This window comes from Mytilus californianus, unplaced genomic scaffold (genome assembly GCF_021869535.1).
Source record: "Mytilus californianus isolate M0D057914Y unplaced genomic scaffold, xbMytCali1.0.p SCAF_8, whole genome shotgun sequence".
Taxonomy (NCBI): Eukaryota; Metazoa; Mollusca; class Bivalvia; order Mytilida; family Mytilidae; genus Mytilus; species Mytilus californianus.
Window position 1 is genome coordinate 84738890 of NW_026262734.1, and position 14013 is coordinate 84752902.

At 31.4% G+C, this 14013-nt stretch overlaps 1 long non-coding RNA gene across 1 annotated transcript; it reads left to right on the plus strand.

Annotated features, from left to right (window-relative positions):
- The first annotated feature begins 4827 nt into the window (after positions 1–4827).
- LOC127711992 (uncharacterized) lies at positions 4828–12200 on the plus strand. Its single transcript, XR_007986919.1, has 2 exons — positions 4828–4884; positions 10798–12200. It is a non-coding gene; the product is annotated as an uncharacterized LOC127711992 (long non-coding RNA).
- Positions 12201–14013: the final 1813 nt, after the last annotated feature.

Genomic DNA, 14013 nt, shown 5'->3' on the forward strand with positions numbered 1-14013 from the left:
GAGATATTTCCAAAGTTTGTTCAAAACCTTATAGAAAATTTCTACTTCGTTCAACATTTAAATTCGCGGTTAACTGTTACCACGACAGGAATAAAAATATGTATCCCGAAAATGAAATGATGAATTCACAGTACAGTCAATTAAGAAATTATTTCATTTATTTATTGTTATGTTTGAAGAATAGACATCAAACCCACTCCGGGTGCGGGATTTTCTCGATGTGTTGAAGACCTGTTGGTGAATAATGGCTGTCTTCTGCTCTTTGATGGGGTTGTTGTCTCTTAATTTCCATTTTCGATCAAGATTTATTATTGCGATTTCTACAAACAGATATATGTTTCATATTTCAGAATGCGAGGTATGAATATTGCGATTTTCATCCAGTCCCATTATTCGATTTAATAAAAATATCGCAAAAATTTCTGATTTACAGTACTTGATTTCAGGTGATTATCGAAACAATTTGTATATGCGGAAGATATTGAGGTATTACAGAAAGTAGTCCGTGAAGTTTAAATATTGTAATTAGCTGTAAACAATAGTAACTAGTATATTATGTATATTTAATAACTACTAACTATCTTCTGCATTCGGGGATACGAGTGCCTGTTGGAAATGACAATAACTACATAAAAAATAACAATTAATTGTATTATTGCTTTTGGATTTTCAAATATTTTTACCTCCACTAATTGCTAGTATTTTTTTGTTAATTATACATCATTGTCATTTTGCATAATTTCTTTTGTAAACTGTTCTAACATTGGAATCTGACTTCTTTTGAACTGAGTTTTACTGTGCGTATTGATGTGTGTTTGTTTTTTCTACATTGGCTAGAGATATGACGGGATGGTTGATATCTCTCTGAATGTGTTTAACCCCGCCTTATTTTTGCTCCTCTCCGAAGTCAGGAGCCACTGACCTTTGGTAGTCTTGTATGATTTAAAAATCATACAAGTTTTGGAGTTTGTTATGACAAATGTATGACGTCCCTTTCACTAAACTAGTACAAATTTTTGTTTAGGGGCCAGCTGAAGCCCGCCTCCGGGTGCGGATTTTCTTCACTAAATTGAAGACTTATTAGTGGCGTTGGGCTGTTATCTGTTCTTTGGTCGAGTTGTTGGCTCTTTGATACATTCCCCATATCTATTCTCAATTGTACTGTTAATGCTAACACATAAATATACGGAATCGTGCTCTGCCTAAAAGGACATATTACGAATAAATAAACTCATCATCGACACCAGGTTAAAATTTTGTATTTAAGCCAGACGCGCGTGTCGTCTACAAAAGACTCATCAGTGACGCTCGAATCCAAAAAAGTTAAAAAGGCCAAATAAAGTACGAAGTTGAAGAGCGTTGAGGACCAAAATTTCTAAAAGTTTTGCCAAATACAGCTCAGGTAATCTATTCCTGAGGTAGGAAAGCCTTAGTATTTCAAACATTTAAAAGTTTTGTAAACAGTTAATTTATAAATATGACCATATCAATGATAATTCATGTCAGCACAGAAGTGCTGACTACTGGGCTGATGATACCCTCGGGGAATTAAAACTCTACCAGCAGTGGCATCGACCCAGTGGTTGTAAATAAACTCATCATAGACACTAGGATAAAGTACGAAGTTAAAGAGCATTGAGTACCAAAATTTCCAAACGTTTTGCCAAATACAGCGAAGGTAATCTATTCCTGAGGTAGAAAAGCCTTAGTATTTCAAAAATTAAAAAGTTTTGTAAACAGTTTATTTATAAATATGACCATATCAATGATAATTCCTGTCAGCACAGAAGTGCTGACTACTAGGCTGGTGATACCCTCGGGGAAGTAAAACTCCACCAGCAGTGGCATCGACCCAGTGGTTGTAAATAAACTCATCATAGACACCAGGATAAAATTTTGTATTTACGCCAGACGCTCGTTTCGTCTACAAAAGACCCATCAGTGACGCAAAAATACACACACCAAAAAATAAAAATATTATATAATAATTTTATGGATTGCCTTCTTATTCCTCAGCATTGCTCAAACCTTCAAAAAAGGATTCATGATTGTCAAAATAAAGAAACATTCGTAGCAGCCAATTTTAATTTTGCCTTAAAAAATGAAATTAAAAAAATCCGAAATCCAAATATACATAAGTCCTTGAATTTTGAGGAGCTATACGATCAAACGGGGCCCGAAAGAAAAAGGTAAACTTTGTCAAAGGCAGTTTAAACCTTAGTTTCTCTCCATTTATAGTTTTCTAAGCTGATATAAAAAAGTTATGTTTTAAATCGCATCGAACACAGGCCAATGACTACTGAACTGTTGATATATACAATAACACTATATATTGGATGCGTCCAAAGGGTTTTCAGGACCAGTGTCAGTAATATTAAAACCTCAAAAAATGAAAGCCAATGATGCATAAGCACTTGAAAAGGTGAAAAGATATAAGGCACTAATGGGACTTTTGGCAAATCCATGTAACGTCAAACAGCATGTATTGAATTCGATGCATTCGAAGCACTTTTTTTTAATTTTTCTTCATCCCGAAATCTTAAAACCACAAAAATTGTATTCAAAATTGTCAAAAATATGGAACATTCGTCACGATCGTCTAGGGGACACAGTTTCCAGAATCTGTGTTCCAAAACTACAATTATAATTACACCAAAATCTAAAAGTCTAGTTTGGGTATAAACTTTCGATTGTCTACTGGTCTAATTTCAGCTGTTCGTCGGAAGAAGTGAAAAGGATGTAACGATTTTTTCTTTAGTGGTGCTTAGGGGATAAGATATACTTTAAACAGTCTAGTCTCTCAGTACTTCTGTACTGGCACGAAAGTACAGATATTGTTTTATCTAAATTTGTTGTTATAAGTCTTAGAAAATCATTTTCGTTGAAAGAAAAGTTGCATCCTCATGCATAGCTCTGAATCCTTGTCCGCGTGTTTGAATATATACTGGTTATTTACGATTATATTGATCTTGAAAATTTGTATTTAATAGCTCCCGAATTTTCATATCGAGCATTATTGATGTACTCATCTTCTAGATAAAATAGAGGCGATGGAACATATCGAAACGTTGAAATTTTATGGTTTTAATCTTTATTCGATTGTCTATGGTATACAGATGTTTCACTGGCAATCATACTATATCTCCTGGTAGCTATATTAAGATTTAATAAGAAGGCGCAAATTCAAAAATCATTCATGAAAAGAACACACATGTTGATTTATAAGCAGGAAAAAATCAAACGCACATCCTTGTTTTGTCTATCTTGTGTTTGTCTATTAGTATTTCTGAGAAAATCAAACTCACATCCTTGTTTTGTCTATCTTGTGTTTGTCTATTAATATTTCTATTTAAAGAGGTCCTATATGTGGTTCATAATTATCTATTTTTAATGTATCACACTTTGATTGCATCGTGAAACTGTTCATTAGTTTACAAAGCATCAATTACAGATAGTTTGTTTACAAGGATACATAATTTGTTAAGACAAATGCTATAGAAGAATCATTTACATAAGCTTATTTTGATGTATAATGTATTACATTTTGAAGGTATAATCGAAGATGTCCTAGTTTGTTACTTATAATGTGTCGCTTATTGATTGTATTAATGAATGACACAGCAACTAACTTCCTTAGATATATTGAAGTAAACTGGGAAAGTTTTAAATGATTGATTGTTTGTGTCAAGTTAAATGTTCAGTTGAATATACGTTTTTTTTTTTTCTCTAAACAAAAACAAAAAGACAAAATTATTTCGCCAAAAAAATAGCAAATCTTCTCTCTTTTTTTTAGATGGTGTGTTGATTTTTAAATGATTTGTATGTAAGGCTATGAATACTGTTATCAGATGTAAAACAATGTTAGCTTATCAATCCTTATTATCATCAGCATGTTAAAAAACACAATATCTGATTCATACTTTAGCCACTTAGGACAACAACAAATATAACTAGTCGTTTGAAAGTTTCCACTGTGCTTGTTGCTAAGGTGTATACTCCTATGGCATAAAAAATGATACCCCAAATATTTCCTCTCGTTTATTTTTCTTATAATTTCATCATTGGAAGGGCAGTGGTTCATGTATCATCTGCTAAAATCTTGATGAAATTCACCATTGCCTTTTATGTCGATGGTATATTGTATATTACCAATTTTGAGGTACCTGAAAAAACGTCGAATACACTATTATAGACATATTTATTGTGTGTTTTAAGACGTGTTTCCATAAGGAATATCCATGGCTGTTCAAATTGGTAGAATAAACATATTTGAAGTCTAAATGTATATGAATGGTTTTAAATTACTAAACAAGACGAAATTCTGACCAGTTAAGATAACATATCTATTGTGCCAGAAATATTAATTCGTTTAATTCCTGCAAAAAATTGCCAAAGCTATTGTTGTTCATTAAACATGAATATCACAAACTTTTCACGAATTTGACCGTTGGAAATGTACGAAATTTTTCATCAAATTTGGCTTTCTGACATAAGAAAAAAAATTATTTCAGTTTTTCCTACAAAACCTTCTACCGTTTATTTTTTGTTTTGTTTTAATGAAAGCTTTAAAACCGTGCTTGTCTTGTTAAAAATCATATCAACCATCTTCGGCCTCTTCCTCTCCCACTCCCCCCCCCCCCCCCCCCCAAAAAAAAAAAATAATAAAAACTCAATAAACTGATATATATGATAAAAACCATCAATGACAACGGATATGGTATTGCTTGATTTCTAATCACATTAAATATCAATCAAACAGGAATAAATAACTCCTTCCTAATGCGTTTAAATCACAGTCTTGTAAACATTCACAAGTTATCTACCTTTTATCGCTCGACTAAAGTCCAAGTCAACCAGTGGAAGTGGCATAATTGAATTGGAAAGGTAAATATATAAGTGTGTAACTGTACTCTGGTGCTGAACTGTAAAAATAAGTCAAGGTAAGCATAAATGTCAGAAAAAAGGGAAAAAAGGTAAATAGATGCAAAATAGTACGATATCAAAAAACAGGTAGATCCATTATAATTCTACTTCCTTGTATAGTACGATAAAATCAAAGTACTGTCGTACGGTTTACTCCGATGATCTTAATGTCTGATTGTTTACGAATTAAATATAGAGATTTTTATCTCACCGTAGACAAATGGTAGAACTGGTATTTACTTTAATTTTCAGTGCATGTTTGGCCTATAAAAATATAACATGTGTTCAATTACATAAGTTCTGTTGTCTTGTCTTGTCTTTGGGGTCAACAGGGACTCCTAAAATTCTTTAAAGATTTCCATAATTGTCTCAACAATAATAAACGCATCATAAATGTAAAGACAAATAGGGTGTGCATATTTTATTTATTTGTATAATTTCTTTGATAAATCACGCTTAATATTCGTTCACAATTGGAAAGGTTTAAAAGAGAATAAAACAATATCCGCAAGTCTGCAACCTCAAGCCTATTCCATATATTATACACTTAATGACACTTATAGGTGGTTACTAACCTTGACCTTTTTGTGCATGCTGTGTCTAATTTGCAGCATTTTGTTGTGTTAACAACTTCATTTAGATGACATAATTCAAGGCTTTTAAGTGTAAGTTATAGATAATGCATATTTTAAGGTTTTTCTTGTCGGAGAACACACCCCTCGGTGTGTTCTACGACAAGAAAAACCTTAAAATATGCATTATCTGACTTAAGTACCGTCAAAAAAATATTATTTTGTATAAAGATTTGCAAAATTTAGCATCCTATTTTACGGACCTCACTAAAGTGGGATATTCCTTTCTTATGCGTTCAGGTGTTAATACGCCCTACGGCTCATTTAGAATTTGAATTAAAACTCACTTATTAATCTAGATATAAACCTTAGAAATTATTATCCATACACAATAAAACTATTACTGTAACTGCATGAAGTAAGACACAAACGAATTGTTACCATCCGATAACGGTGTATGAAAAATACAAGACACTTTGTAAGTAATGATTTTCGTTTGAATAGCAATACATTTTTTAACAGATAATCAGGATATAATTATTTACCCTCCCCCATCCGACCCTATTGTGAGGTACGTGAATGTTATTCAATAGAATATAAAAATATTTTATTAGTTTATCATTTGGTAGAGTAAAAGGTATACATAAATTTAAAAAGGTTAAGAACTGACACGAAGGGAGCACATGTACATGTATACATGTAACACGAAAACGAATATCAATACATGTAGGTCACAGTATACGTATGATTTCCTATTCAGTGTGTATCGTCCTGAACATGCATGAAATATTTGCCACTGGACGTTAAGAAACCAACAATCAATTAACCTATTTAGTGTAAATCAATAAGATTTTCAAAATCTTACACACGAATATTTTAAATCTGACTATATTTTAAAGTGTTATTTACATTAAAATTCATCTCACATATATGATTATGTCTCTGTATTGTAGCGATAAATTAACAAAACTTAACGTTATTTGTTTCTAAAATTAAAATGCTGGCAATGACGATTTTTTTTACACCTATCTTTGACTGAACTTTAAAAAATAAATTCCCAAATCGGCAACAAAAAAACTATCAGACGAATATAATTTTGAAGTAAATTAAAGTTTGCATATTTATCAAGGAAAATAATGACCTCACACAAGTCATTATTTTATGCCTTGGAGCATATTTCATTGAAACATGGTATCGTCCGGGTTGATTCTTCGAAAGAAGGACCCATCGTTCTGAAAGAAAATAACTCCATATAGGTATATAATATCAAAGTTTTTCAAGATTTTTTTATCTGCAATTATCAATGATATGATAAAACTACCATAAGCAATCGTAAAAAATTTTTTTGAAGGATTGACATAGATTATACAATTAGAGCATTATGGTTCGATAATTTGAAGTATTTTCTAAAATACATAGTTTATTGAATTTGCTGTTCATAAGTTCTTTTTATGGATGCTTACAGTAGAGGAGATGAAAGGATTATTACACATTAAATCTATGTAAAAATAAAAATATGTCTTTGCATTAAATGTACATGCAACGGATCAATATTCAATTTCTACAATCTACATATCCAATATCAAATTTTAATATTTTTTGTAATATTTAATATTTTTTACACTATCATGTTTTTTCGGGTAATACGGGGTTGCAAGTTATATTACATTGTAACATAATAAAAAGAAATAAATCATGGGGTGAATTAAATGAAACTGCAACCACAAAGGACGACTGGGCTGTATATCTATGTTCATCCCTCATGTCCCGAGACTTTTCACATTCTACAGTTAATCTATGCTTCAGAGTCACAGAAGGGAAGACTTCACGCTTTGAACTCATAGAACCAAAGCGAATTTTTAAGAGGAGTTTCCATTAAACTATTTGTAAACTACGACCTAGACTGAAGTGTTTAATATTTTGGTTTGTTCATACATACCTAAATCTTGGCGTATTTCTTACATGACTATATTTGTAAATATGTCGTCATTTAAGTTTCAATGTTGCGAGATTTCATCCCTCACGTTAATACTTGTGCTTCAGTACGTTACTATTGCGCTATTTCTAGGCGGTCAGTTTTTATTGGCGGCGGAACCCGGTGAAACCACTAACATTCGATATGAAAACAAACTGATAATCCTAGTTAATTATGTTAACAGTCGAACGCACCTGCGACATGCAGGATTCGAACTCACAATGTCAGTGTTGACAGGCTAGTAATACAGTATAGTTTGACTGCTTAGACTACTCGACCACCGAGGCCCCAAGCAGTCAGGTGAGGTATATAGCATATCAACCATTAGATTATTCGTCTGAATCCAGCTCGTTGCGAAGCGTGTTTGACTTTGATCTTAATTCATACGATTTTTATACGTTGTGTTGCCAAACATTGCCAACGAGACAACTCTCCACAAGAGGCCAAATTACATAGAAATAAACAACTATAGGTCACCGTACGGCCTTCAACGATGAGCACAGCCTATACTGCATAGTCAGCTGTGCGCTGTGGGTTTTACTGGAGGTAACTTTAAAGCACTTGTTATACTAGTAAAAGGGATGTGTTTAGTATTCAGGTCTGAAATTTCAATATTTGAAAAGGATATCATTATTTCAGTTTAATAGTATTAAAGCAAATTCTGAATTGTGTGCATTAAATGCCTAATCACATCTGGTTCAGATTCTTTTGTTGGAATCTAAAAATATATATATGACTTTCATATTTTTCTTCTAATTTAGTTAGTTGAACATGTTTTTCCCAAAATATACTAATTTAAAAATTAGTTTTAGGAGTCTTTTCATATCCTGCTCTTATATGTAATTGTATCAATTAGTGAATGTTTCCATTTTCCCATTTGTGGGTCAACCATTGTAAACTAGTCGCCATGATGTAGCAAGAAGCGCTCAAAGTGGCATTTCACACCACTAAAACTAAACAAACGTAGCAGGGTATACATTAGCAATGTTATGACACTAACATACCAAAAGATTTTTTGGCATTTTCATCATGAGATATCATCTCAGTGTATTGCTTTACGTTTTCAATTCGGGTCTAGATCTGTGTGTTTTCCAAAATCATAATGTCATCGATCTAAATTTTTATTCTTGTTTTCATACATTACAGATGACGAGTTTATCTTTACATATATAACAGTTAATCCACATAATGATGATGTTTTATGAATTAAAGCAATGTTGCCTTTAATCTTGATGTCTACAAAAGATATATAGAAACTTGGAATATCTGAAATGACCAGAATTGAATACACTATCAATATAGACTTCTAATATCCGACATGATTCACAAATTAACCCCTTAATATTAAATTTGCACAAAAATATCACATTGAAACTATGGTTTTGAAAACTCTATACCAATGACTTAAAGATGATACAATCAATTATGTATTACTTGTATATGAACCCACAAACACAATGAAATTTAGAATAAATTGGCACCGTATAATTACCTATAAATATTTATTTTCTCCAATTATAGATCACTTAATTCAGTGATCTTTTAAGATAATTATCACAACGCTAGCAAAGACGTTTGCCAAATACAAATGCGAAATTAATTTTTCAATAGTAATTACAAATCTATAACCAGGGAATCCGTGTCAACAAAACAAAAAAAAAAAACAAATGTTATTAATAAACAAAACTTGACATGAGAATACATGCACTCACATACAGGGTTCATTCAACCTTTGCCAACATTTTGAAATTTAGGTATAAAACTGTATGAAAAAATGTTGGCATAGGTTAAATAATTTGTAACGGACTAAACGTTATAACAACATAAATTGATCAGCAGCTAATCAATTTACAACAAGTTTAAACTTAGCTTTTAATACCATTTTTGTTATTATATGTAATAGTAAAAATGTAGGTATAATTGTATTTGTTGATGATCTCTATTTCATTAGGAATTAATATAAAATTAATACATCAAAACAATGGAAAATAAGTGTTAATTTCTATAATTTCAATAAATGATCATCTATTCATGTAAAATATATACCAGTGTCAATCTAATGAATTATATAAAATATTTGAAAAAATATTGAATTCTATTTCAAATAGATTCCTTCAAGTACATAGAAGTACTGACTATCATGACTATACTATATATAGTACTATTGAAACACCTAGTTCTGTCTATGCGGTATGGGCTTTGCTCATTTTTGAAGGCCTTATGGTGACCTATAGTTGTTAATTTCTGTGTCATTTGGTCTCTTGTGGCGAGTTGTCTCATTGGCAATCATACCACATCTTCTTTTTTTATATTTCTCACACTGATTTGCGAATGATGGATTTCCAAATTACAATTAATGACACAAAATGTAATCATAAAACTGACTCGCACTTCAAGTTCATAAATAAAAAACAAACCGACAACAATTTCACTTATTTCTAAAGAAAAACTAAGTAAATAAAGGCTGCACTTTTTTACTGGAAAGCCGCTGTTTAATTAATGATTTTTTTTTTAAATTTTATTTGATACTTATTTTAAATTTCATTTTGCTAAATGAATTTGATTTAAAACTATTTGTTTTTTTATTTAATTATGGCATTATTGTATAAAGTGTTGCTTTTTTATTTGTATGTTGCATATTTAGTATAGAAAAGTTTATCATGAAAATCTCAAATAAAATAGCTTAAACATTCTTTTTCTGTAGTACTACATGTACATGTTCAATTTTTTGTATTTTTATTATTACTTTAGTATTTACTTCAACACAATTTTGCTAGAATCAAGTGTTCTATTTTACCATTTTAGTCTCTTTTATTTCTTTAAATCATTTTTACTTAGCAACAAAACACTTTTGCACATATTATATTCTTGGTTTTTTTTTCTTTTCAAAGAGTAATATTTTAATGCTAAAAAATACTGACTGTATTTTACCTGTTATTAATTGGTAACTGTTATAACAACACCTATTGTATTTTGTTTGTAGGCATAGGTTGAATATATATTTATCAAATGTTGGCATAGGTTGAAGACACCACATACAGACGTATTGAGGTGTAATGACACATAAATATTCAATACACACCACTAGTGTAGACAGACTAATAAATAGAAAAAAATAGGTAACTAATCAATTTACATCCATCGCCTTAAATTACATCTTGTATATGTAAGTTTTCGAATATTCATTTTCAAAATATAAGTTTGAAGGGAGACAAATATTCAGAATCAAATATATTCATTTTCAAATATAGGTCTGTACGCAGACTAATTTATAAATTTGAAAACACCAAAACAATACAAAATTCAAGTGTTTTATTTTATTTTCAGGAAATGGCGTCAAAATCCCCAAACATGGTCTATGAAACCTGTTCTAGGAGAAGTAAATATACCAATACTGTAAAGTATTGTACAGACTGCGAGGATGCACTGTGTTCAGAATGTTTAGATGTTCACGGAACAATTAAATCATGTGCGTCTCATCATGTTATAGATGTCAACGTGATTGACGGAAATCCGTTTATTGTCCATTAATCTTGCGAAGTTCATCCGGTTATGGTTTTAGAATATTTTGTTCTGACCATGACATATTGTGCTGTCGGTCATGTATGGCTAGTGATCATCGATCTTGTGACAAGTTACTGCCTATTGAATTAGCTGCGAAAGGCGTCAAAAGTTCGACCATGTTTGAGGAAATTAACACGGATGTCCGTATTCTTAATACCGCTGTTAACGAGCTGGAAGATAAAAAGAGAAAAGTCATACTTAGTCTTAATGATAGTAAGGTGGTTGTTCAAGAAGAAGTTAAAAATTTGAAGGAGCAATTGCAGAAGCGCATTCAAGAAATTGAAGCAGCTCTTATGTCTGAAATTGACAAAATGCGTATAAACCTGTCAAAAGAATCGAGTGACGACCTTGAAAAAGTATGCGGTCGACGAAAAAAGATACAAATATTTCTGAACAGTTTTTATCTGTCACAAAACATGGATCAGAAGGTCAAATTTTTATGTTCATTAATAATATCAAAGGTCAACAGTTGGCAGCAGTTCAAATGGATGGGAAGCAGTGGGGAATAGCTATGGAAGAAAACACGAATTCAGCTTGGATCACACTACCATATATACAGTCCGTTCAGGAAGTAGATACCGTTTCAGTAAAGAAGAAAGAACAACTGATAAAATTACCAGGACAATGTCATGGTATAGCTCTTATTGACGATCAAATTGTTGTAGGTAGTTACGGCAAAATATACATTATAGGTAAAACCAATGAATTAAAGAAGACACTTGATGTTAGAAATGGAAATATGATCTACTCAATATCAGTTGGAAACAAACAACAACTTTACTATGCTCAATTAGTTGAATTGGAATCCGTAGGAATAGATGAAACAGTTACCTCTATCTCTGCTGGAAATGTTAACAGCCTGATTGGTGTTAAACAGGACAGAACAGGCAATGCATATTTACTAGAATACCAAACAGCAAATTTTAAACTATTTTCATGTGAAGATAAATCTTTTAAAACTTTTTTAACAAAAAATGATGGACTAAGTATGCCATATGGCTTTGCTTTCAGTAAAGATTTTTCTAAGTTATTTATTTCAAATTATTATACCCGTGAAATATTAGTTTTTTTGTGCACATGAAAATAAAGAATTTTGGTTGATATGTAAATAAATATATGTATCTTTGCATCTGTTTGATATGCTTGATTAAAGAAGTTATTGAGGATATGTCATTTATTATATATAACGGCATTGATAATCAAAGCAAACTTAATTAGCTGTTCATGTATAGGTAATGTCAAATAAAATGCTAGGGAATATCAAACAATTCAAAAAAAAAAAAAAAAACACAACATAAGCTTCTTTATTACTGTTCATCATCACTAATGGGTTCTTTGATATTCATTGACAACCGGCATATATAGATATACAATATCTGTTCAGTGTATGAAAATATTATATTCATGATATTTATTTGACGAGCTTTAGAAACAGAGAGAAAAGCGAGGTTCGCTCAGATTTTCTCCTCTTTCGTAGTGAGTACAAATACATTTTATATGTCTACACTGTATGGATATTGTTTTTATCCTGCAATATAACATTGAGCTGAAAAATTGTAGGAATTGATTTCCATGTAACTCATACGGTAAAGAAACGTCAAACATAGTTTTTTGTCCTGAAATTTGCATATGAAGCCTCAAAATCTACACAACGAAAAACTAGGGAGAGGTGTTTGAGAAAACAGATCACCGAAAACGTCTGCTTCTGCTTGCTGGAAATAGATTATGTTTCGGTTCTTTCCATGCAATACATTATTTGATACTAACAATTCTCAAAAGAGAAATTTTGATGCTTGAACTTGCCATTATCGTTTTTCTTCGCTTCAAAACCCCCACCCCGTGTCAAGCATAGCCGACACCCCGCATGTGGCGTTCTACACGGTGCAATCGTTAAATTTGTTTTTGCATGAAATCGACATGAATTAAACGCGGACCGCAATGAGGACCCTAAATTGTACTGTGATGTTAACAGTAATTTGAACATAACCGTTCGCTCGCAACAGAAACAGGATACAAAGAGACTGCAAACGTCTAGTAAATGTTTATCGCTTTGTTTTATCTGTACACCTGTATTTGTAAAGTAGATAAGACGATTGCGGAATAAAAAATGTTCGCTAAACAGGTTATTTTTTTTTTTTAATATTCAGATCACAAGGCGTTATTTACTTTTTAAGCGTCATACAGATAAGGACAGTAAAAAAGCGATAGGTTCGGCGTGATAAAGTGTTAAATGCATTTTTGTAAAACAATTTAATGGGGTTTTTTTTCAAATAAAAGAGATTCTTTCTTAAATTATTTTCACACATTGATACCCTGCTTATACTTTGTAACCACATATCTATAAAAAAAATCCTGTAATATTTACAATACTAACAATCATGAATGAACAAGAGCAAAATATGTACTGAAACCTATCTTTCTGAAAATTGCAAATACTGATTCATCTTAATAACATGAAATTTAACAAACAATTGAGAAGATTTCTCGTTTTTTAGCAAGTGACAAAATGGATATAAAACACACATACATATGTAAGCATACAGGTTCATACAGTCGTTTTAATATATATTTTAATGCTGACTAAACAAACACACAACTGGAAACATTTAGCAAAATCTCATGTTGCAGGTCTTTCATATTCACTGTATACATCAAATATTGCTTAACTGAAAAATACTTTTGCTTTCCTATGAACCTACGCTATTAGATTTAAGCAAAGTGCAGCAAAAAGGAACTTACAAATACAGAAAACGAATTTAAGGGAATACTAATGTGGTTCTTCTGTATATATATTGATACAAGACAACTGTTGAAAAACTTGTGGATTTCATATCTGGTCTTTTCAGAATAGGAGAGGCGTTTTGTCCAATTGATATTGTAAAACTTGGTTTTGAATTGGATTTGATAATTGGTCCCATTAGTTGTAGAGCTCCATATTCTGAATAAAAAATCAAACAGAGAAAATACCAAGGAAGCAGT